At 40.8% G+C, this 27,010-nt stretch overlaps 1 long non-coding RNA gene across 5 annotated transcripts in view; it reads left to right on the top strand.

The window, feature by feature from the left end:
* Positions 1-27,010, top strand: part of LOC138443569 (uncharacterized) — an 84,503-nt gene that overhangs the window by 53,760 nt on the left and 3,733 nt on the right. For 3 of the 5 annotated variants that reach the window (XR_011446617.1, XR_011446619.1, XR_011446618.1), the window contains exons 2-3: positions 10,809-10,938; positions 14,867-14,969. This is a non-coding gene — a long non-coding RNA (uncharacterized lncRNA). Of the gene's footprint in view, positions 1-10,808; positions 10,939-14,866; positions 14,970-16,647; positions 17,510-27,010 lie in introns of those variants that run through there. The other 2 variants (XR_011258205.1, XR_011258206.1) reach the window with 1 other exon arrangement.

Here is a 27,010-nt window from a genome sequence, read left to right on the forward strand (position 1 = left end):
TCTGATATGTAGATGACACCACTCTAATGGCAGAAAGCAAAGAGGAACTAAAGAGCCTCTTAATGAGGGTGAAAGAGGAGAGTGAAAAAGCTGGCTTGAAACTCAGCATTCAAAAAACTAGGATCATGGCATCCAGTCGGATCACTTTATGGCAAATAAATGGGAAAAAAGTGGAAACTGTGGCAGAGTTTCTCTTCTTGGGTCCCAAAATCACTGTGGATAGTGACTGCAGTCACAAAATTAAAAGATGTATGCTTCTCGGAAGGAAAGCTATGACACACCTAGACAGTGTGTTTTATTTTTTTTTTAATCTCAGTTTTATTTATTTATTTATTTTTTACTTTACAATATTGTATTGGTTTTGCCATACATTGACATGAATCTGCCATAGGTGTACATGTGTTCCCCATCCTGAACCCCCCTCCCACCTCCCTCCCCATACCATCTCTCTGGGTCATCCCAGTGCACCAGCCCAAGCACCCTGTGTCATGCATCGAACCTGGACTGGTGATTTGTTTCATATGTGATAATTTACATGAATCAACAGTGTTTTAAAAGGCAGAGATATCTCTTTGCAACAAAGATCCATATAGTCAAAGCTATGGTTTTTCCGGTAGTTATGTATGGATATGAGAGTTGGACCATAAAGAAGGCTGAATACTGAAGAATTGATGCTTTGAACTGAGGTGTTGAAGACTCCTGAGAGTCCCTTGGACTGCAAAGAGATTAAACCAATCAATACTAAAGGAAATCAACCCTGAATATTTATTCGAAGGACTGATTACAGAATCTACAATACTTTGGCCACCTGATGCAAGGAGCTAACTCATTTAAAAAGACCCCGATGATAGCCAAGACTGAAGGCAGAAGGAGAAAGGGGCAAGAGAGGATGAGATGGTTTGATGGCATCATTGACACAATGAACATGAGTTTGAGCAAACTCCAGGTGATAATGAAGGACGGGGAAACCTGGTATGCTGCAGTCCATGGGGTTGCAAATAGTTGAACATGAGTTAGGGACTGAACAACAACAATGTGCCAAAAGAAAATAATCTAATTATCTTGTTCATTGCTGAATAGCATATTATCACACCTGGGAACTGTATTGGTGAATATTTAAAAATGTATTCTTAATACACAGTTTCTAAAACACTGTGTACTCTGAGATTAGAATACTTTCCCTAGAACTTATACTAGGTATAGACAAGTGATTTAATTGAAATTTTTTTTAACAGATACTTTTTTTAGGGGGGGACTTAGTCTTTAAATTCTAGTTGGCTCTATGTTAGTATCAAAATTTGGTTTCTTGGTGTATGGACGTTTACTATTTATAGATTTCAAGACTTGCTTCATTTAGCAAATGTAAAATTAGAAAAATAACACAATCACACTTTTAGTAAATACCAAAAACTAGTTATATTACAATTCAATAAACCACTATAAACAATTTGGAATATTTCTTTCAGACTTTTTAACATATATTTCTTTTTATATAGTTTATATATATTTATATATATATGTATATATCCCATATATGCAATGTTGGCCCTGCTCTTTAATATAAAATTATGAATAAGTTTTAGTTGCTTATATATGTTGCCTGGTCCCTGGTGGCTCATTGATAAAGAATCCTGCAATGCAGGTGATGAGGGTTTGATCCCTGGATCAGGAAGATCCCCTGGAGAAGGAGATGTAATCCACTCCAGTATTCTTGCCTGGAGAATCCCATGGACAGAGGAGCCTGGTGGGCTACAGTCCATGGGGTTGCAAAGAGTCGGACATGACTTAGCAGCTAAATAACAATATTGTCACCAAAACCATTGCTTTAATTATAGTATAACAATTTATCAAGTGTATATACTATGATTTACTACATTATTCTCCTCTAGCTGAACATTAGCAGTTTTTATTTCCATTTTTACTATTAAAAATTGTAGTATTTAACATATTTAAGGATGTAGCTTTTTCATATTTAATATTTTTCCTTTTTCTTAGAAGTTGAACTGTGGATCAAAAAAGCACATGCATTTACATAGCATTTAGTATATGCTGCCATATCATTCCCCAAGGCATACACACTTGTGTGTGTGTGTGTGTGTGTAGGGGTTGGTGGGTGTGTATAACTTGATTAATAGAAAAAGATGCCTTGGTTTAGTTTATAATTCTGATTGCTTGTGAGTTTCAAGCCTTTCCTAATTGTGTGCCTCTAAGGTTATTTGCTTGTTCAATGCTTTTGTGTTGTTGGTCTCATTTCTAGGAAAGTGATTTTTTTTAAATTAAAGTTGATTTAAGGCAAATAGTTACAATAAAATTAGGTTGTTTATGGCTTTCTAATATTCCTTATATCCAACCACCAAACAGATTACAATCTAGAGCTATGCTTTTTCCATGTAACCACAATATCAATGAGCTTTACCAGGTCTAAATAACATTTGTACTGAATCAGAATAAACCACCTGAAATCCTTCCCTCAAAAAAAGCTTCAGAGGTCCTTGGAAAGAAAGATATTTATGAAGCAAAGTGTGATATAATGTATGAGTGGCTCAAACAACTTATAGAAAACACTGGGACAATTTAAAAGCTTTTCTTAAAAGTAATCAGGTTTTGACAGACTAATGAAAATCTAAATGCCTTGGCATCTCGTGCTACAAAATCAGTTATCTCTTCCTTCTGTGTAAACTGTACCTTTTCCCCATCAAAAATACAGAGAGGGATAAATGGTGAGTCTGGGGGATGGAAAATGACAAATGAGTGGGCTCTGTATTCTAGTGTTTGCTCCCTGTTGCCTTTGACTCATTTATTATGTCCCTCTTGCCTTGGTGTGTTAATCAGTCTGCAAAGAGCAGAAATCAATTCTAGCAAAAGAGCAGGACAAGGGAGAAAGGAGATTTCTTGGCGGTTTAGGGGGATATCTCATGGACTCCAAGGGGGGATGGGACTAGACCTCAGTGAGAGACTCAGGCTCAGGGCTCTTTGGGAAGACCTCCTCTTCCCCAATTCCGATCTCAGCTTCTCTCTCAGTGCCACCTTTTTTCTTTTCCTTATGATCCTTCAGTCATGGATCCAGAATTCCTAGGAGAGGAACTAGTTGGCTAGTTTTAGTAGACTGTCTTGCCCTAATTATGTGCCATTTGATTATAGCTGTAAGGGTGAAGACTCCAGGGTACAGAGACAAGGCATTTTCTGCCCTGACTATCTGGGTGTCGAGTGAGTCAGTTGAAGCAGTTTCTAGAAAAAAGATGCAGGGCGAAAAATTAGTGTACCTGCTGTTCCTGCTCCCCTATTTTCCTTTCTGTCAGCTAACTGCAACTTAAACTTTGCACAAACTCTTGGTTTACTCTAACATGTCTGTTCCTTGAGTGGGCTATATGGTAGGACTTCTAACAATATACATGTGTGCTTATGACATGGAATCTTCTTTCCGTACATTTATCTCTGTTTATTAATATAAGAAATGTTTTATAAATGCCTATGTATCTATCTTGTGTGTGTATAGATAAAGAACTATTTATCTCCTCAATTGTGCCTGTGAGAAATGTCTCAAAAAAAAAAAAATGTTCTTTCGTCAAATAAGTCCTAGAAGTAGATAGCTAAACAAAGATAGACAATTTCTTTATTGTATGACTTCTCAGAGTTTAATTAGTGTCCTGCATACCAATAGGAGAGAAAGAGAGAGAACATTAGTTTCCTAAATTTACTGAAATATACATATATATGTGTGTGTGTGTGTATAAGATTTGAGGAATATATGTAAATACCTTGTATATTATCTAGAATGCAGTTTGAGAAATGCTGGCTTAGTTTCTGAAATAAATATGGATTTTCCTTTAGAAAAGGGAGAGAACAAAGAGTAGGTATTTTGTTAATATAAAAAGAGATGCTGATTTGTTAATATAAAAGCTGAAGGGGAGAGGGATCGGAGGAAACATGTACCTTTGGGAAAAAGTCAACCAGAGGGAACAGCTGAGTTCCAGTCCTTAACGTTTTCCATTGACTTGTAAAGACCTCAGGTGAACTGTGACCTTCCTCCAGCATAAAACATTAGATGAGAACATTGGTTTCTGGACACCAAGTGTCTTTTTCATTCTGTTTGTAATGACTTATGAGACATTGTGCCGTGAAATGTAAACCCTCTTTGAAATATGTTTCTGTGTAAGTTTAGGGTCCAAATATTGTTCAGAAGCAACAGTAGTTTTATCTACTCTTTCAGTTGAATTGGTTGTATCGTTATAACTGGTAACTAGATCTTTTGACCTCCTCCTCTCTCTCTCTTTCTGCATTCTTCAGTTCAGTTCAGTCACTCAGTCGTGTCTGACTCTCTGCAACCCCAAGACTCGCAGCACGCCAGGCCTCCCTGTCCATCACCAACTCCCAGAGTTCACTCAGACTCACGTCCATCGAGTCAGTGATGCCATCCAGCCATCTCATCCTCTGTTGTCCCCTTCTCCTCCTGCTCTCATTCCCTCCGAGCATCAGAGTCTTTTTCCAATGAGTCAACTCTTCACATGAGGTGGCCAAAGTACTGGAGTTTCAGCTTTAGGATCATTCCTTCCAAAGAAATCCCAGAATGGACTGGTTGGATCTCCTTGCAGTCCAAGGGACTCTCAAGAGTCTTCTCCAACACCACAGTTCAAAAGCATCAATTCTTTGGTGCTCAGCTTTCTTCACAGTCCAACTCTCACATCCATACATGACCACTGGAAAAACCATAGCCTTGACTAGACGGACCTTAGTCGGCTAAGTAATGTCTCTGCTTTTGAATATGCTATCTAGGTTGGTCATAACTTCTCTTCCAAGGGGTAAGTGTCTTTTAATTTCATGGCTGCAGTCACCATCTGCATTGATTTTGGAGCCCCCCAAAAATAAAGTCTGACACTGTTTCCACTGTTTCCCCATCTATTTCCCATGAAGTGATGGGACTGGATGCCATGATCTTCGTTTTCTGAATGTTGAGCTTTAAGCCAACTTTTTCACTCTCCTCTTTCACTTTCATCAAGAGGCCTTTTAGCTCCTCTTCACTTTCTGCCATAAGGGTGGTGTCATCTGCATATCTGAGGTTATTGATATTTCTCCCAGCAATCTTGATTCCAGCTTGTGTTTCTTCCAGTCCAGCATTTCTCATGATGTACTCTGCATGTAAGGTAAATAAGCAGGGTGACAATAGACAGCCTTGACGCACTCCTTTTCCTATTTGTGTTCCTATCTGTGTTCTTACCTGTGTCAAATTCTTTCCTTTCACATCAAAGGAAGGAACGTTTTTTAGAGGCTACTCCTTTCACAATAACTTCCAGACAAAAATTGAAGCTACTGTTTGTAACTTTCTGTGAGGCCAGCTAACAATGGATATATAGGACTTTTAGGAGTGTTTATCATACCTTAAAAGTTAGTGTAACTTCACATACAATCATTTCTTCAACCACTGTTTATAGTGTACTTATTATGGGCCTGGCTTTGTTCTAGGCGCTGGGGCTACATGGAGCAATGAACAAGGTCGATGAAACCCTACCCTCACGGAACTTCTGTGCGTGTGTGTGGATAGACTTGAGTAGAAGTTAACAAGCAAGCGGACAACATTGCATCAAATAGCTGAGTGCTAAGAAGGAACACAAAGCAGGATAAAAGATAAAAAAGTGACTAAAGGTGCTATTTGGGATAGGATGACAGGGAAGGTCTCTTTATTTAGTTAACATCTAAGCAGAGACCAGGACTAAGAGGAGGAGTCGGTCACAAGGCTAGGTAAAGGAAGAGAGTTCCAGGCATCTGGGAAACAAGTGCAAAGGTCCTGAGGTGGACACTGCCAAGTGTCTCCCAGGAGCAAGAAGAGGCCACAGTGCCAAGAGCCAGGTGACCAAAGGAAAGAGACGTGGGAATTGGGGCATGTGTGTGTATCTTGGGGGTAGGGTCTGATCATGAAGAACACTGTAGGCCATAGGAATCATTTATTTTATTCTAAGTGTGACAAGACATACATAATAACTGTATAACATCAAGAAAAATATCATATACATTCTTTTATTACCCTTTCTTCCTTCGATCACTGTAGCCAAAAATTTCTTACACAAAAGGGAGAAGAAACACATGTACTATCTGGCAAGCACACTGGGATTAGGGCCGCCAGGAAACGGCAGCACTGCAGTGTGAGAGCCGCAGCGAACGGGGGCCTTCCTAAATGCACAGGCACAGCTGCCGCTTGGAGTTCAGTTTGTTGTCCATAAATATCGCTGTTAATACAACCCATTAACTTGGTGACAGGGTGAAGAAGGGCAAATTGCACCAGGTTGGAACTGCCTAACGATGAGTCAGAACTGCTCTGTTCCTACCTGCACGCCTGCAATGAATGGAGAGCTATCTGTAGGCACAGAGAGGGCTTGCTGGGACAAGCTGGGAAAGAGCATAAGTCAAGTGACACTCAAGACTTACTGGTGTCAGGAGCAGAGAGAACTTCTTCCGTACTCTCAGAAATCCTCTTAAGATGTACAATAAGTCCCCTACATAATTCAGTGAATTAAGGGTCCAACTCTTTGTGACCCCATGAATCGCATAATTATACATAATTCTATTTCATGAAATCGCCTTAGAAAACATATTTTCCCTGTACTTATCATCATGAAAGCAGCAGTACTAATAATTTATTGAACACTCTGTGCCATGTGTCATGATTAGCAAGTCCATAATCTTCCAAGGCTCAGTTTCTTCAATTATAAAATAGAGCCAATACCATGTTGCATTAGAATGTAAAGGGCCCAGCAAAGAACTTGGCATTCAGAAAGTGCTTGAGAAATGCAGTAGACCTTGGGAAACAGTAAATAGGAACTGAGCCTCCGAATTATCACTTGAAGATTGGTTGAACTTGAGGGTAGTTTTTATTTACTGCTTGTATTAAAGTTGGCTTAAAGCTCAACATTCAGAAAACGAAGATCATGGCATCTGGTCCCATCACTTCATGGGAAATAGTTGGGGAAACAGTGGAAACAGTGTCAGACTTTATTTTTTGGGCTCCAAAATCACTGCAGATGGTGATTGCAGCCATGAAGTTAAAAGACACTTACTCCTTGGAAGAAAAGTTACGTCCAACCCAGATAGCATATTCAAAAGCAGAGACATTACTTTGCTGACTAAGGTCCGTCTAGTCAAGGCTATGGTTTTTCCTGTGGTCATGTATGGATGCGAGAGTTGGACTATGAAGAAAGCTGAGCGCCCAAGAATTGAAGCTTTTGAACTGTGGTGTTGGAGAAGACTCTTGAGAGTCCCTTGGACTGCAAGGAGATCCAACCAGTCCATTCTGAAGGAGATCAACCCTGGGATTTCTTTGGAAGGAATGGTGGTGAAGCTGAAACTCCAGTACTTTGGCCACCTCATGCGAAGAGTTGACTCATTGGAAAAGACCCTCATGCTGGGAGGGATTGGAGGCAGGAGGAGAAGGGGACAACAGAGGATGAGATGGCTAGATGGCATCACTGACTCGATGGACATGAGTCTGGGTGAACTCCGGGAGTTGGTGATGGACAGGGAGGCCTGGCGTGCTGGGATTCATGGGGTCACAAAGAGCTGGACATGACTGACTAAACTGAACTGAACTGCATTTGAAAAGTTGAAATTTAGCTATAAAATGTGTACAACTCCTCATTCATGCTTCCAACTAAACATTCATTTCTATCCTCCTCATTCCAATAGTCCTGCCCAGTTATAGGAAGACAGAGAAACTTAAGATTTGCTAAATACCTACCATGGACGAGGAGTTTTACATTATCATCTCATTTGATCATTTGATTCTCATAACATTGTAAAGTAAGCATTATTATCCTCATCCAAGAGTGGAGAAAGCAAAGCTCCTGAAAAACTAAGAATTAAGAATTTACCAACGGATAAAGTGCCAGAGATGGATTTCAACCTAGATCTGCTTGAATCCCAAACCTGAATTCCTTCCAGGACCTTGAGTAGTCTCCTGAGAACACATTACCATTAGCAACTACTCAGTGTTATACTAGAAGAATCCTCTGTAAACAAAACATGGGGGTATGGAGCCAGGGGGTTGACCCTTCTGGCCTAGTCTCTGAATCTCACTGGATTCTGTGAATAATTAGTGTCTCAGAAATGAGGCCAGTTTTGCTGTTGATGATTGAGTATAAATCTGTTCTTGGGCAACACTGGAGAAAGATACTTCTAGCTTGTTTTTTTAAAATCAGTTCCCCTTCCTGGCAATCTGGTCCAGAACCCTGCAGTCCTTACAGATGTCCTCATTCTGTGCCTCAATCCCCTTCAGGAGGGAGCCACCGCCACTCCTTAACAGCCCAACCCAGACATGAAGATGATCTTCAGTCCCGCTGTAGACACCTCGTGTATAGAATAAATAGCTCTAGTTCTTTTAAATTTCTCATAAGACCTATTTTCTTAGCCTTTCAATAATTTTCATAACTTGTTTTTTTTGGACACTTTTCAAACTTCCCTTGCTTAAATTACTGATTTCAAAATTGGACATTTAATTCTAATGGAGCTCTGAGAAAAATGAACTAAAGGACCTATCCCCTAGTCCAATAATTAGTCCATGCTTACGCTGAGCACTATTGAGTTTTTTCCCCTCAAGTGGAGGAATGCCAACTTTGGAAGAAAGTGTTGAAGTAGGAAATCAGGGATTTTTAACAGCATTTCATAGAGTTACAGATACTGCTATGGTAATGGTCAACACCTCTACTTACCGCTTTTAATTCTAAGAAGGAACATAAAAATGAGTGATTTTTTAATTTATTTTTTTACTAGCATCAAGAACTTACAAGGATGTCAAACAAATGAATCAATTAAATGAACCTTACTACTATTTCTGGCCCATGAAGAGCAAAATCCTTAGTTAATAAAACAATTTGAGAGGGACCCACAGGAAATAAGCAAATAAGCTAAGATAAAGACTGTATAGCACAAGTTTTTTTTTAAGTTTTTTAAAAAGTACCTAGATCTGGGCTTTTTAATTTTGAGGGAGTTAAAAGGGAATACTTGGAATAAAGGAATAAGCTGCTTATTTACAAAATACCTACATATATTTAGCCACAGGGAAATATGCTTACAGTTTGATATTTGAAGGTTTAGTATTTGATTGGGTTAATTGCTTTGAGGTTATTATCGTCATTTCATTAACATTTTCTTTCAGCTTATGGATTACAAGATCTTTCAAAATTCTTACATGTGATGTTTTTGTTGCATCTTTGGTCTATATTTTTTTCCTTTGAAAATATATTTTCAGTTTCTTGAAGCCAGTGAAAAATAAGATGCAATTTACAGAAATATGTTATCTACCAAACTGATCATAATAAGCAGGCAGATCTGGCTATAGACCCTATCTTCCACACTGACCAGCACTGTGACCTTGAGAAGATGATTAAAACTCTCTGTGCCTTCAGTTTTTTTGTGAGCATGAATTTATGTGAAGTTCTTAGTATAGGCTTGGGACATCTAACATCTCAAAAATAATATTCTTGTATTTGTTCAGTTAGTTAGTTTGAATTCTAATCCTTCAAAATATTAGTCATCTCACTATTTTAACAATTTTGTAAGAACATGAAATGTCAAATTAACAACCCTTTGAAATACAGTTGAAATATTGCTTTTTACAAAATTGAACTATTTTCTTGCTTTTTTTCTGACTATATCTGAAAAATATTATTTCTTTAAGAACCATCATTAACTTGTGACATTTCCTCTCTTAGGACATTGATGTGTGCTTTATGTCTGTATATGCTTTTTGCCAACCAGCATGTCTTGATTTTCATCTATAACATAATCATCCCCTAATCCCCTAATCATATGTAGGGGTTCTCTGGTAGCTCAGCTGGTAAAGAATCCACCTGCAACGCAGGAGATCCTGGTTCAATTCCTGGGTCAGGAAGATCCCCTGGAGAAGGGAATGGCTACCACTCCAGTATTCTGGCCTGGAGAATTCCACCGACAGAGGAGTCTGGCGGCCTACAGTCCATGGCCTCACAAGGAGTCAGACATGACTGAGCAATTTCCACTTTTTCGATCATATGCGCACCTCTTCTTTGCCTGTGGTTCCAAGATAGTTGTTTGTTAAATAAGAACTTCTATTCTCCTGATTTTATATACCCATAGAATATAATTTTTTTCTCTCATAGAATTTTTTCTCTGACCATTTTCCTAAGCCAACTGAACACTTAGGAAACATTGGTATTAAGTTTCTGGCTGATAAAAATGTAGAAGTGGACAGTTAACCCCAATTTTCCATTTTTCTCTACTAGTGGAAACAAAAATGATCAAACTGTATGGTAAACTGTTTCTTTGGTGGTCAGCAGTGAACCAGGATTCCTGGTTCTGGATTTGGCCGTGAAACTGACCACACTGACACTGGACTCAAGTCAAGGAACCGTTTTTGGACGATGGGACAGTAGCAAGTATAATGCAAGTGGAAGCTTGATAAGTGCTATCGTATTTGGGTTTGTTTTCTCGGAATCCTTGCTCCTGGAACCTAGCTGCCATGTTGTGAAAAAGCCCAAGAAGCCACAAGGACAGGCTTCAGGAGGAAAGGAATGAGGCTTCTGGCCGACAGCCCTAGTTGAGATCCCAGCTTACAGCCAGCACTAACTTGACAGCCTTGCGAGTGAGTCGTCTTGGAAGTGGACTATCCATCCCCAGTGGGGCTGCCCCAGCTGAGGCTGTATGGAGCAGAGACAAACTGTCCCGATGGATCCTGACCAAATTACAGAATGTGGGCAAATAAGTGATTGCTGTTAAGTTGCTATGTTTCTGGGAGGCTTATCTGTGGCAGTAGATAACTGATCATGCAATCATTCTCATTCTAGACTGTAAACACATCGTCAAAAGAAATTGGCAGCAAATCGACTCAACGCTCTGTTGATGCTTGACAAATGTAAACCTCTCCCACCAAAGGCACAATTATATCTTGAGAACCAGCAGGAGCTCAAGGCTTAGGTGAGCATTAATTGGCACTTTTCCAGTGGGAGCAATAGTGTCATCTCCCCTCTTCCTCCTTCCTTTTTCCTTTTCTGACACATATTCATATGAGGGCCACTGACAGTCAACAAGACACACAAAGTTCCTGCACTGATAGGACATGTTTATCCTACAACCACTTCAATTCTTTCTCAGGATGTCATCACCTTTGATGGACTGAAGTCTGACTTACTTTCTCACCCTTTGCTGCTGCTGCTGCTAAGTCACTTCATTCGTGTCTGACTCTGTGTGACCCCATAGACGGCAGCCCACCAGGCTCCCCCGTCCCTGGGATTCTCCAGGCAAGAACACTGGAGTGGGTTGCCATTTCCTTCTCCAATGCATGAAAGTAAAAAGTGAAAGTAAAGCCGCTCGGTTGTGTCCGACTCGCAGCAACCCCATGGACTGCAGCCTACCAGGCTCCTCCATCCATGGGATTTTCCAGGCAAGAGTACTGGAGTGGGGTGCCATTGCCTTCTTCCTTCTTACCCCTTACACAGTATTAAATTGTTGACAAATGACCAAAAAATGGCTGGGCAGCAAGAAAGAGTGTCATTAGCCCATTTTCAGAGACAGTGACAGACACAGATGAGAAGAACTGAGATCTTACGTATGCTACACTCATATTTACCAGATAATTCATCCACACTTACATTAACTGAGGGTGGAAAAGCTCTGTACTTTCCTCAGGGGGAGGCATGTCTCTCAATGGTCCCGTGACTCCAGACTTCCCTGTGAAATGTTTCCTGGCATCTCCTGGCTGTAAGGTGCTCTTCCATATTCATCAAGTCTGTGAGGCCTCCCCAGAGACCACACATCCCTTGCTGTGTGAGAGAGTAGGTGGATTTTCATAGCTGGGGCAGGCCTGAGCAGAGAAGCAGCTTTTGGCTCTAGCTGAAGAAGAAAATAAAATAGGTGGAGATTCTAGGTTCCTCCTATGCTGAACCAATGACAAAAAGGCCTGTTCTGGAAATCCCAAAGAGGAAGGAAAGAGCAGAAGAGAGTCTGTGGCACTGTACATACTTTATTGACTCCCAAGCAGAGGAATCACCTGTCATTTCATCAGACAGTTGAAAATTAAGACGTTTTTCTTTTCAATCTGTAGGAAGACAGTGCAATGTAGTACTTGGAAGAATAGGTGGGCCCTGGGGTCAGATGCCAGGTTCTTGGTTATCCTGACATAAGACAAATCCCATTACCATGTAAGTTGTTTAATATCACTAAACCTCAACTGCCTTAATGTATGAAATAGGGAAAATAATACACACCTCATACGTTGCTGGGAAGAGCAAATGTGCATAGTAAATGCTCAATAAATATTACCTGTTAGTATTGGCTACTAGGCCTTTCCCCAAACATTTCGCATTTTCCTTCCATTGACTGAATATGCTCTTAACTCTGCAAAGCAGAGATAATCATTCTGACTATTCTACAAACAAACTTTTTTGGATGCATTCTGTTTGCTCATAAGAAACCTTCCAGTTACAACTTTAAAATCTTCTAGCTTTAGAATACCTTTATTTCATCTAAAAAATACACAGTTTTCAAGCCATGTCATGTCTTTTCATTGGTAAGCATTGAGATGATCTGTGTAAAGATCTAAAGCAAAGCATATTCTTACAGTGTAGAAGTGAAGCTTGTAAGGAAGCCTTGAGTCATCTCTGGCTGTGGGAAGATTTTGATCATGCATCCTTTTTGGAAAAGTCCACTCTCTGGGGAGCAGTAGGATCACTATGATATAGAGAATCTTCAAAGAGGTTCTATGTTAAAATCTTCATTGTCAAGCCAGCCAAGTTCATCTATATGCACACAGACCAGTTTATTGACAGAACTGGACAATTCCTGACTTCCTTTCCCTTCCCATTCTCTTTTTCCCCCCACCTTCCCTCACCCTCTTCCTGCCCCTTCTCCCCGGTCTCCTCTTCTGCCATCATATTCTCCTTCTTCCTCCCCTCCTCCTTTCCCCTCACTCCTCCTCTTATCATGTGAAGCCTTGCATTATTTTCCTTCTTACATACTTGGAGCTGCTGGGGTTTTGTTACCTATAGAACAAGTGACAATGAAAATCATCTCTGTAATCTTTCCACTTTACCCTGTAAAATGGGAACTAGCCCCCTTCTACACTCCTTTCAAATTGTGCTATAAAGACTGAGTTAGAACTTTCTGAGGGTGTTCAATCCCCCTCCTCCTTTGATAATTGAGGCTTGGAAAGTTTGCCCTAGAAGTCCACACACATGCATATGAGATCCAGGGACTCAGTAACTGGAAAACTGTGTTCTCACTTTATAACCACTTTTTATCAGTTACTTCCATGCCCAGTATCCACACAGTGGGGATTTGCTTGTCAGGTCCCTGATCTTGATGTTTCCCAGTCCTCTTACTTCTAGGAAAGGGCCCAAGTTGGGTGCCAGATAATTGCAGAGTCAGAAATTTCAAGTACTTGTTTTGACCAGAGATACCTAAAGGGTCCAGACTTTTCTGTTTATTCATAAGTCTGCCAGAGCAGTCAATGAGCAGTCAAGTCTGGCCTCTCTGACTTGAGAAGTGTCCTGATATTAGCAATGAGTCTGAGTCCTGGAATCTGGAAAAGTGCCGTTTGCCTTGATTGAACAGGTGAGAAATGGCCAACTGATGGCTCTAGAAGTGAAAAAGTTTTAATTATTTTCATGATGGCTTATATCAGTATTTAACAGCAAAATACCATGGCTCGTTTGATGTAAGAAGCATGGTAAAATGATGGCTTTTATTTTTTAACAGATTGTCTATCACCCCTTCCCAAAGAACTGTCTTATTCCTCCCCATGTGCAGCCTTAGAGCTTAGGACAGCGTCTTGGGAGCAAGTAGGCACAGAGCAAGTGCTGATTGCCTGAACGAATGTGTGCTCTGTTCAAGCTTCATCAATTGTCATATACTAAATGTTTTTTGTGATTAAGGTTCTTAAGTTTGATGTTGACAGAGAATTTAATGCCAGGGTTAAACTCTGGGTAACAGATCTAACTCATCCATGCTTTTTCACTCTCCTAGGACCCAGGGTAATTTTGCCCTGGGATGTGGAAATATGAGTTTCTTGGATATCAGAGTTTGAGGGGAGACACAAATGAAAATCATCAGAGAGGGGTCAAGGAGGCGGCATTGGAGTCCTAAAGTCGCTGCTAAAAGTGGCCTAGGAAAATGCTCTTCCTGTCAATCATGGTACCTGTTACAGGGCTGGGAATTTGGTGGAATAGAGAAAAAAAAAAGAGAGAGAAAGTAGAAACTTATGCTTATGTCCCCTGTGTGACTCTAAGGTTGATCCATGATTGATATCTGTGGAAAGGAAAAGCAAAGAACCAGGACCACAAGAAAAAATTGAGGTGGTTTTCAGTTCCCTCTCGCCGTACTTTCTTTTGTATATTGTCCAGACTTCTCATTGTATAGATGAGGAAACTGAGGATTGCAGTGGCTAAGTGATGTCTCAAAGTTATCTAATCAGCTATAGAGCTGGACCTAAAATCTGGTTGTCAGCTCTCCAGAACATCCTTGTTTCTATCAGCTTCCTATTCTCTCCCTCAGTCCCGTTGTCAGAGACCTCCTCTCCTGGTCCCTCTCTCATAGTAACAATCTATGGAGAATTTACCGCATCCAAGGCACTGTGCACTTTCCATGTATTTTATTTATCCTAACAACTTTATAAGGTTGGCACAATTATCATCCCTACATCATGGATGAGCCAGCTGAAGTTTAGAGAGGTGAAGTAGCTTTCCATAGCTATTAATAACACTGAGTCCAAAGCTCATGTTGTTGAACACTGCACCCCAGCATCTCTGCAAGGGACTTGATTTGCACATGGTCTCCGTTCCTGTGAAATCAACAGGGCTTGCATTTTTTCTAGCAGTAATTCACGTTTGAGTGTTTATTTGTTTTCTAGGGGCTTCCACAGTGGCCTAGTGGTAAAGCCTGTGCCTGCAATGCAGAAGACACAGGAGATGTGGCTACAGTCCGTGGGGTCACAGTCAGACACGACTCCTCAAGTGAGTGCACACACATCTGTTTTCTAAGGCTGTCATAACAAAGTACCACAAACCGGGTGGGTTAAATCACAGAAATTTATTCTTTCACAATTCTAGAGGCTGGAAATTTGAGATCTGAGTGTTAGTGTGGTTGGTTTCTTTCAAGGTCTCTTTTCTTGGCTTGCAGATATCTGTCTTATTCCAGTATCTTTGCATTTTCTTCCTTCTGTACATGTCTGTGTCCTAATGTCCTCTTATAAAGACAACAATCGTATTGGATCAGGGCCCACCCTGAGAACCTCGTTTTAACTGATTACCTCTTTAAAGACCCAGTCTCCAAGTACAGTCACATTCTGAAGTACAGGGGATTAGAACTTCAACATATAAATTTTGAGGGGACACATTTCAGTCTGTGACAGCTGATATGTCCCTTTTGAAATATTTTCATCTTGAAGAAATTCTCTTGGATACAAAAGCCCAAAGCAATAACCTGCAGTGGGTGGTTCCAGCACCAGAACAAATGCAGTATGTGTTCTGTTTAAGAAGAGGAGGGAATAATACAGGTTTTAACTTCACTTCCCATTATATTGGCCAATTTTGACTCAGAGATAACTTGCATTTATGAATTATGAATTCTCAAGTCATCTTAAGGGACCTGGATTATCAGAAAAACAATTTACACAGGTAGTGCCTGTTCATCAGACCCTCGATTGTCAATATGTATTTCTAATAGTCATCCCTTCTGGAAGAATCTGTAACCATCAGAATTTAATGTGATTAACAGCAATTTTCAAGTTACAGAGGCATCTTGGGTAAATTCCCAGGGCCAAAGAACGACACGTCCCCAGAGCCGTTTACTGTTAGCTTGAGTGCTATTTGCTTCGTGTGCAAAGAATCACTGGCTCCTGAATGAAGAGAGGCCAATTCCTCTTTCTCAGGAAGGCCCTCAAGTTCTGTTTATAAGTCCTCTTTAGCAGAAAATCCAGACTCAGAGAGCCTGCAGTTACCCTCTGGCTTCTCCCTGTAGCAAAGTAAAATCAAGGACAGGATGGGTAAACAGTTCACATGACTGGGCTTCGAGAGCTGCCCACCAGCCCAGAGGCCCCGGAATCAGGAGCCAGTGAGGAAGAAGCGGTGCAGCTTAGTGAGCAGGGGCCTCGGGGCTTCTCCTGCCGTGTGACATGGAGGCACACAGTGGCTCTGTTGTCCCCAGAAGAACGAGGTGCCAGGCTACTGTGCTGAGAAGAAGCAGAAACCTCTTCCCCTCCCTCCTCTTCCTGTGTGTCCCCTCCTCCACCTTGGCACCTGAACTTGTTGTTCAGGTCTGGCAGGTTGCGCAGATGGCATGGTATTTTATTGGGCCCATCAAACCTGTGACCAAAAGGTGTCTGTTCAGTGATATCAACACTGACTGATGTTTCTTTTCCCTTACTTCCATTCCCTACCACCCCAAAAGCCCTGGCTTTATTTCCTTTCGAAGAATACCTTGATTAAGGCTGTTACCTTTAATTTAAACCAATTCAGTTTGTCATGATCAGTCACTCAGTTGTGTCTCACTCTTTTGACCCCATGGACTGTAGCCCGCCAGCCTCCTCTGTCCATGGGATTTTTCAGGCAAGAATACTAGAGTGGGTTTACATTTCTTTCTCCAGGGGATCTTCCCAACCTAGGAATCAAATGCATGTCTCCTGTATTGCAGGCATATTCTTCACCTGCTGAGCCACTGGAGAAGCCCCATGACATCAAAAATAAAATTCCCATCCTTGGTATCTAATCCCAACCCTTCTGTAACTCAGTGTGTGACCAGCATGAGTTGCTTGACCTTGCTCACCCTCATGAGTCTTCCTTCTGTAAAATCATCTTGAAGTTTCCTTATAGCTCTGTCTCTGCCAAGAAATGAACCAAACAGTGTGTGGCTTATCTCCAAACTGAAGACTCTGGGAGACCCAGCAGTCCCTCGTCCCCACTGTTTGTTGGGGCTGTCAGTTGATTCACCCTGCACTGGGTGAGGTCAGGGGGCAGTGGTGCCACTGGCTGTGGGCTCAGCTCTGCCTCCCAGACAATCCTCCTGAGACAAGTCTGGGCTTTTCCCCAAATGCTTGTGAAAGCAAGTCAGAGCCTGAGAGAGAGGGTGGTCACAGGACAGGGGAGTGTCCCACATTTGTTTCTGATCCCCAGAACACAACAGATGGACTTAGGATAACTTGGGATGTGTAAGTGAACATTCTTGTCAAGAGGCCAAAGAGGACAGTGCCAGAACCACTCTGTGCCAGATTGTGCCAAAGGTTGCTGCTTCCCCATGGGGGCTGGGAGGCTGAGGACTGTGCGCTGCTCCAGCGAGAGGCAGAGGTGTAGAAGGCTCCAGCATTTCCTCATTTTGTTCACAGCTTGTAGGTACCTCAGCTAGCAAAGGACCAGCCATTCTTCCACCCTTCTCTCTGTTCCTCCTGTCTTTTTTTTCCTCTTTGAAGAAAGCATTCATTTTCTCTTTTCAAAGCCATAACCAAAATGTTTATTGCTGTTTCTAAATAAAAGGATCAAACCACAGTGAAAAAATTTAATTACTGCTTCATGGAAAATCCTTTCTTCAAAATAGTGGTGTGTCTAGGCATTTGAACACTGAATAATCTTTGTTGCATCATTGATAACTGTTTAATGCACATTATTCAAAAAACCTGGAGAGATTAAAAATTTGAATGCTACATTTTTTTTGTATACTTGAGAAAAGTATATGAAAAAGTATACTTTCTGTGTACTTTCGTATACTAGATGTTTTTTTAGCCATTTATGCTGTCACCGATGTACTCCTCATTTGTAAATAACATGAAATATTTGTTCATGGAGGTGGAAGGGATTTTCACATGATTCATAACCATCTGGTTATATAGCAGGAAATGAGATGTTTGGCAGATTTTTTTTCTATCATTTTTTGGCCAGTGCTTCTTTTTTTTTCTGAAGAAATTAAACATGTGTTCCATGGCCTACGACCTGTAAGAGGCCTCATACTATTTCTTGGTATAGTCTGTAGGCTAGCAGTACACGTGTTGCTAGGAGCTCAGCGACCAGTGAACACAGCTGCCTGGAGTTAATGATTCAGGAGCCACCATCTGTGCTGAGTTCTGTCTCCACATTTGCCATGCAGATACGGCCAGGGGCCAAGGCAATGCTCAGGCTCACAAACCTACATCCTGCTCATCAGAAAATTTCCCAGGGAGAAGGTCCAGCTTTCATAATGTTAAAACTTCAGGTGAGTCATTACAGTCTCACCTTTGGGGAGTCTGTTGGCCAAGTTAGTCAGCCAGACTATGACACGTTAGCCACCAATGTGTAACATGGCAAGCCGCAGGGGCCTGGCAAATCAGTTAGCCCCAACAACCTCCTTTTTTATATGCAAATCCAAATTTCTCTTTATAGTTGTGCTGAAGAGACTATAATGTGTTCTTGGTAGTTAAGGATAAGCATTAAAGGCCTCTCATGTGTGGAGCTGAAAGGATTTATCCTTTGCTTTGACTCCTTTTTCACTAACCCTGTGTGAATTTTCTTCTAGAAGGGGCCCATCTTGGACTGGGAAGATCTGGCCTTTGGGTTGGTGGGTGAGGAGCAAAGAAGGATATGAGAGATGGCATCTTAATCTGCAAGAGAGGCTGGACCATAGATCTAGGCAGGCTGCGCACTGAGTTGTCCACCCAAAAGTGTTGGGCAGGTTCTAGGTAGATGATATCAGGAAGGAAACTAAGGCAAAAAGAAAGAGCTTCAAGGAGAGGATGAGATACAGACATCCTAGGTAGGGTTCGCCTCTCATAGTGCACAGCTGTGGACCCCTTTTCATAGGGTATCTGTGGCTTATGCTGTAGGCAGGGAAGGAAATGTTAAGATCAACAAATTAGCTCAGATGCCTCCCCTCTGACCCTACAAGACTGCACACAGGTTCAGATCTAGAGCTTGAAACAAAAGATGAAGTTTTCAGAATTTTTGAAATATATATTGTGCATATAATAGAGATTTGCCAAGAGAATGCACTGGTCATAGCAAACACCCTCTTCGAGCAACACTAGAGAAGACTCTACACATGGACATCACCAGATGCTCAATACCGAAATCAGATTGATTATATTCTTTACAGCCAAAGATAAAGATGCTCTATACAGTCAGCAAAAATAAGACTGGAAGCTGACTGTGGCTCAGATCATGAACTCCTTATTGCCAAATTCAGACTGAAATTGAAGAAAGTAGGGAAAACCACTAGACCATTCAGGTATGACTGAAATAAAATCCCTTATGATTATGCAGTGGAAGTGACAAATAGATTCAAGGGATTAGATCTGATAGAGTGCCTGAAGAACTATGGACAGAGCTTTATAACACTGTACAGGAGGCCAGTGATCAAGACCATCCCCAAGAAAAAGAAATACAAAAAGGCAAAATGGTTGAGGAGGCCTTACAAATAGCTGTGAAGAGAAGAGAAGCGAAAAACAAAGAAGAAAAGGAAAGATATTTCCATTTGAATGCAGAGTTCCAAAGAATAGCAAGGAGAAATAAGAGAGCCTTCCTCAATAATCAATGCAAAGAAATAGAGGAAAACAATAGAATGGGAAAGACTAGAGGTCTCTTCAAGAAAATTAGAGATACCAAGGGAACATTTCATGCAAAGATGGGCTCAATAAAGGACAGAAATGGTATGGACTTAACAGAAATAAAAGATACTAAGAAGAGGTGGCAAGAATACACAGAAGAACTATACAAAAAAGATCTTCATGACCCAGATAACCACGATGGTGTGATCACTCACCTAGAGCCATACATCATGGAATGTGAAGTCAAGTGGGCCTTAGGAAGCATCGATATGAACAAAGCAAGTGGAGGTGATGGAATTCCAGTTGAAATCCTAAATCCTAAAAGATGATGCTGTGAAAGCTCTGCACTCAATATGACAGCAAATCTGGAAAACTCAGCAGTGGCCACAGGACTGGAAATGGTCAGTTTTCATTCCAATCCTGAAGAAAGGCAATGCCAAAGAATGTTCAAACTACTGCACGATTGCACTCACCTAACACGCTAGCAAAGTAATGCTCAAAATTCTCCAAGCCAGGCTTCAACAGAATGTGAACTGTGAACTTTCAGATGTTCAAGCTGGATTTAGAAAAGGCAGAAGAATCAGAGATCAAATTGCCAACATCCATTGGATCATCAGAAAAAGCAAGAGAACTGATTCAAATGTATTCTTTTTAATGGCTGAGTAATACTCCATTGTGTATGTGTACCACAGCTTTCTTATCCATTCATCTGCTGATGGACATCTAGGTTGTTTCCATGCCCTGGCTATTATAAACAGTGCTGCAGTGAACATTGGGGTACATGTGTCTCTTTCAATTCTGGTTTCCTCGTTGTGTATGCCCAGCAGTGGGATTGCTGGGTCATATGGCAGTTCTATTTGCAATTTTTAAAGGAATCTCCACACCGTTCTCCATAGTGGCTGTACTAGTTTGCATTCCCATCTATGTTCGATACAGAATATAGGATGCTTGGGGCAGGTGCACAGGGATGATCCAGAGAGATGATATGAGGTGGGAGGGGGGTTCAGGATTGGGAACTCATGTACACCCATGGTGGATTCATGTCAATGTATGGCAAAACCAATACAGTATTGTAAAGTAAAGTAAAGTAAAAATAAAAATTTAAAAAAAATCATAAGCCTAAAAATAAAATAAAATAAAATAAAAACAAAAAACAAACAAAGATTGAATGCCCTAGTGAAAACTGGTCAGAGAAAATAAAACAATAATTCACAAAAGGAAATTTAAAAAATAAAATATGCCTTGACTGTTAAAAAAAAAAAAAAAGAAAAAGCAAGAGTTCCAAAAGAACATCTACTTCTGCTTTATTGACTATGCCAAAGCCTTTGACTGTGTGGATCACAATAAACTGTGGAAAATTCTTCAAGAGATGGGAATACCAGACCACCTGATCTGCCTTCTGAGAAATATGTATGCAAGTCAAGAAGCAACAGTTAGAATTGGACATGAAACAACAGACTGGTTCCAAATCAGGAAAGGAGTATGTCAAGGTTCTATATTGTCACCCTGCTTATTTAACTTCTATGCAGAGTACATCATGAGAAGTGCTGGACTGGATGAAGCATAAGCTGGAATCAAGATTTCCGGGAGAAATATCAATAACCTCAGATATGCAGATGACACCAGCCCTATGGAAGAGAGCAAAGAAGAACTAAAGAGCCTCTTGATGAAAGTGAAAGAGGAGAGTGAAAAAGTTGGCTTAAAGCTCAACATTCAGAAAACTAAGATCAGGAATCCAGTCCCATCACTTCATGGCAACTAGATGGGGAAACAATGGAAACAGCGACAGACTTTATATTTTTGGGTTCCAAAATCACTGCAGATGGTGACTGTAGCCATGAAATTAAAAGACTCTTGCTCCTTGGAAGAAAAGTTATGACCAACCTAGACAGCATATTAAAAAGCAGAGACATTACTTTGCCAGCTAAGGTCCGTCTAGTCAAAGCTATGGTTTTTCCAGTAGTTGTGTATGAATGTTAGGGTTGTACTATAATGAAAGCTGTTAGTTAGTAAGTGAGTAAGTAAGTTAGTCGCTTAGTCGTGCCTGACACTTTGCAACCCCATGGGCTGTAGCCCTCCAGGCTCCTCTGTCCATGAGATTTTCCAGGCAAGGATACTGGAGTGGGTTGCCATTTCTTTCTCCAGAACATTTTCCCAACCTAGGGATCAAACCCAGGTCTATTGCACTGCAGGCAGATTCTTTACCGACTGAGCTACAAGGCTTAAGAATTGATGCTTTTGAATTGTGGTGTTGGAGAAGACTCTTGAGAGTCCCTTGGACAGCAAGGAAATCCAACCAGTCCATGCTAGAGGAAATCGGTCTGAATAGTCATTGGAAGGACTGATGCTAAGCTGAAACTCCAATATTTTGGCCACCTGATGGGTAGAACTAACTCATTGGAAAAGACCTTGATGCTGGGAAAGATTGAAGGCAAGAGGAGAAGGAGACAACAGAGGTCAAGATTGTTGGATGGCATCACCAACTCAATAGACATGAGTTTGAGTAAACTTCGGGAGTTGGTGATGAACAGGGAAGCCTGGCATGCTGTAGTCCATGGGGTCGCAAAGAGTCAGACACAACTGAGCGACTGAACTGAACTGGTATTGTGTATATTGTCCAAGAATATAGTGTGTATTTGTAGCTGTGATGATTTGGCAGAGGGGAGTAAAACAATTTTTACATAGCAATCCTCTCTGAAGATGGCAGGAAACTGGAAGATTGAGAATAAAAGTGTCAACCAGGGACAATGACACCATAACCTCACTGGTCACCTGGTTTTCCTGACTAAACTATCCTCCCCACTGCTGCATAAGAGAGTGCCTCAAATGGAGGTCTGCTCACTCTTAGGCTCAAAAAATGTCTGTGGAGCTCCCCCTTACAGAATAAAGCCCAACCTCCCTAGAATGGTCTCCAAGTCTCTCCCTGGTCTGGCTGCAGTCCAAGTCTCCAGTCTTATTTCCCACACATTTGCTCATCCCCACCCAGGATGGGCACACCCTCAACTCACAGGAAGCTGCTCATGGCTCTAGGGCAAGCCCTTTCCCTCCACGCCACCACTGCTGATGTGCATTCATCCACTGATGCCCTGGCCCAGCTCTGCTCTTGGAAACCTTACCCGCTCTTCGTTCCTTGAGTCTCAGTAGATGAGAACCACTCCCTCATCTACTCTCAGACATTACAGTGGGGCTTCCCTCTGCTTTGTACTAAATCCATCTGTCTGTGTGCATTTCCCAAACCAGTCTGGTAGGCTAGTGCTTTGAGGGACTATTTGTAGCTAATCTTTCATTCTTCACAGTCTTGAAAATAGCAAGTGCTCAATAAATGTTCAGTTTACTGCTTTCCTGTGGTGGACATTAGCCACCGTCTGAATGTACTAAATCTTTTTTTATAGGTGTGCATTTATGCCTATGGTTATTAACCAGTAATTTAGGTTAAAGTAGAGCTACTAGTCTGAGTTAGAAAAGTTATCTGATCACTAGAATATTATTTAGAATTTTACTTAGAATATTATTTCTAAAATATAACTATTACTTTTGAGTATCTGCAGTTATCAGATAAAGTGCTGTTTCTTCTTGAATTGATCCTGATGGAAAATTTAAATTATGATATTGTAATAGCCTTAACAGTGCTCATCTATGTTTCAAATTCAATAAAATTATTTTTTATAATGACAACTGTAGGTTTTTTTTTTTTTTTTTAACTATACTTGATTTACGGAGTTGTTAGTTTCTGGTGTACAGCAAAGGGATTCATATATATGTATGTCTATATATATATCGGGGTTCCCAGGTGGTGCTAGTGGTAGAGAACCCACCTGCCAGTGCAGGAGATGTAAGAGACGCAGGTTTGATCCCTGGGTCAGGAAGATCCCCTGGAGGAGGAAATGGCAACCCACTTCAGTATTCTTGTGTGATATATATCCTTTTTAAGATTATTTTCCATTGTAGTTTATTATTACAAGATATTGAATATAGGTCCCTGTGCTATACAGTGGGACCTTGTTATCTGTTTTATATGCAGTAGTTTGTATCTGTTAATCCCAAACTCCTAATTTATCCCTCCCTCCAACCTTTCCCCTTTAGTAACCATAAGTTTGTTTTCTATGTCTGTGAGTCTGTTTTTGTTTTGTATATAAATTTATTTGTATCGTTTTTTAGGTTCCACATATAAGTGATATATGATATTTGCGTTTGTCTGACCTACTTCACTTAGTATGATAATTTCTAGGTCCATCTAGATTTCTCTTTTTAAATGGCTGAATTATATATATATATATAAATATAAATATACACACACACATACATACCATATCTTCCTTGTCCATTTATCTGTTAGTGGACATTTGGGACGCTTCCATGTCTTGGCTACTGTGAATAGTGCTGCTATGAACACTGGGGTGAATCTATCTTTTGAAATTACTATTCTCTGGACACATGACCAGGAGTGGGATTGCTGGATCATATGTTAGCTCTATTTTTAATGTTTTAAGGAAACTCCATACTGTTTTACATAGTGGCTGCACCAATTTACATTCCCACCAACACTGAAGGAGGGTTCCATTTTCTCCAGACTCTCTCCAGTATTTATTATTTGTAGAAATTCAGTAAAATTATCAGTACCAAGGTGGATACTTCCAAAGTGTTTATCTAAGAGAAGTGTTTTCTTTGTATTTTTATTCCAATTCTATCTATATTATTGTTTTGATTCTCACAGAACAAACTTCAGCCCAGGTTTGTTCTTGTCAAAATTAGTGAAATTGTTGAATCAATTTAGATAGAAATGCAAGATTTTATTATAAAAGGCAAAATAGAAGGGAATAAGAAAAGTGATAACTTAGGATTTGTTATTTCTTTTTATGCTCAAATTTTTAGGGAATATTGGTTCATTGAGTTAGCAAATATTCCCTGATTACAGATTATTAATCATTTGAGAAGATTTCATCAAGACTTGTAGTTTTATGCTAGTTTCAGATAACAGTGATATTTCTGATAAGTAAAATAAAAATATGATACTTTAGAGTTATGATATTAATGATTAGCTATTTGTTGTTTACCTTTTTTGATTTAAATTAATAACCAGAGTTTAGTCATTTGCAAAAGCCAGCTTATATGAAACACATAAAAAGCATGTCTATATTTTGTAAGTGCTGATACATACGTAACTAATAATAACTAACACCTCCTGAATGCTTACTATGTGCCAGTCACTCTTCTAAGTATTTCACATTTATTAACTCACTTAATCTATTGGGAGGAGGGTGCTTCCCTGTGGCTCAGCTGGTAAAGAATCTGTCTGCAATGCAGGAGACTTGGGTTGGGAAGATGCCCTGGAGAAGGGAAAGGCTACCTACTTCAGTATTCTGGCCTGGAGAATTCCATGAACTGTATAGTCCATGGAGTCACAAAGAGTCAGACACGACTGAACGACTTTCACTCATTAATCTGTGGAGTAATTTAATTTCTACAGAATTTAGGGAACATGATAAAATTATCATTTTATTTTAGAGAAGAAATAATAACCACAGAAAAGTTGAGCAATCTTCCTGAAGTCACACAGCTGGCAAGTGGTAGAGCCAGGGAGCAAGGGCAATGCTGCCCACAGGTAGGGATTAACTGAAACACCGTGGGAGATAAAACAGAAAATTCAGTCTTTGCTTCAGGGATCCCATGGTTTAGTAAAGAAATTAGACATGTATCCCAAATTCCAAGGGGTGAAACAAACAAGGGACATTAGAGGGATTCAAATGAAGGCTGATGGAAGTCAGCAGAGGGATCAATTGCTTCTGGATGGGGAGCTGAGCAAGACTGCCTGGAGGAGGTGGCATGTTAACCATGTTGTCCAGAATGAAAGACTTTCACATAGAGATGATGGATGTGGAAAAGGAAACAAAGAAAGCAATGACTATGTCAGAAAAGTCTGATGCAAACTCTGAGACTCCAAAGTGAAACCTGGGGTGCATGAGACTCAGGACGGAAAGGCATGTGGTTCCACACTGTGGAAAACTTTTATTGCCCACAGAAAAAATATCTATATTCCTAGGCAGGAAATGGGGAGCCTTGGGGGATGTCTGTTTGAGCAGGGAAGGAACATGCTGAAATAGTCCTTTTAAGAGAAAACTCTGACTGTGACTTTCAGAGTGATTTGAGACACAAAGGCCAAAAGCTTTGGGATAGGTACTAGCAAGTATCATGATGCTCTGGAAGGAGGTGGACCATGGAGGAGTGGATAGGGAGGAGCAGGGAGGCACCCCTGCAGAATGGGAAACCAGGGGTCTTGAGACCAACCTGGGTTTGGTACTGGTATCCTTACTGTCTAGCTGTGTATCCTTCAGCGACTTCATCTTCTCTGAGATAAACATGGGGATAATCATCACTCCCCTCACAGCTGGGTTATGAGATCATGTGTGTAAGCCCCCAACACCGTGTATGCACATAGCAAATGCTCATCACAACACCTAGGAGGATTATTGTCATTGCTGTCGTTGCTGATACTTGAGGGTGAAGAGACCGTCAAAGCTGTCTCTAAGGTCTTAAATGTCTCTGAAAAGAAGGATAGGGTGGCTTTGATAGGAATAAAAAGCACAGAAGGTGCAACAAGCTTGAGGAGGGAAAAATGAGCTCAGTTGAGCAAAGATTGTCCTTTGCTTTTGATCGGGCTCTGGAGGATGTGGAGGGAGCAGGGAGCCACCTGTAAAGGGGTGATATTAACCCTATTAGCAGGACAAGCTGACGAAGATGCCAGCCCTGCAGGCCCAAATACATAGTCTGTGATCCCAGGTGAGCCACAGTTTTTCTCAGCCTGAATTAACATTCTGCATCAGTGTTGGAGTCCCACCTCATTCTGCATAAATCAATGCATATGAAGGGAGAGAGAATGGGAGGGAGTGAACATAACAAGCCTTCTCCATACACAGGAGGCTTGGGAGGATGACCTAAGCTGGGGAATGTTGCAGATTCTTCTCTACCTCCCCACCAAGGAAGATGTGAATCAGCCTCCTCCTTGGATATTGTGTATCCCAAGGGACAACAGAGCTTTTAAAGTGAAGCCTCTGATGCTGGAAGGCCCCAGGAAAAGCCTGGTGGCCCTGGAACTAGGCCTTCGGTGGTGTGACAGGGAGGGTCCTGGACCAGAAGGAAGGAAGACAGTTCCAACACTGCAGCTCTGCTCCAACGGGAGGAGTGGCTTTGGCTCAGTCATTTACTTCTCTGGATATCAGTTTTTCCCCCTTGCAATTTCTCGGCTAGACTAGAATCATAATAACTGAATCATATAATTCCTTTCAATATATAATAAAGAGAAAATCATACAATTCCTTCCCACCCCCAACCTTGATCATAACGGCAGGTAAGATTTGAAATGGTTTCTAAACCAGGATGAAAAGCCCTAATGTCATTCTTATATCTCCTTCATATTTTTTGGTAGAAAATGGCCAAGTCTCTTCTTGTCCTAATGAATTAATGGTTTATGAAGAATTAGAAAGAACTTGC

This window comes from Ovis canadensis, chromosome 7 (genome assembly GCF_042477335.2).
Source record: "Ovis canadensis isolate MfBH-ARS-UI-01 breed Bighorn chromosome 7, ARS-UI_OviCan_v2, whole genome shotgun sequence".
In the NCBI taxonomy this organism is placed as follows: domain Eukaryota; kingdom Metazoa; phylum Chordata; class Mammalia; order Artiodactyla; family Bovidae; genus Ovis; species Ovis canadensis.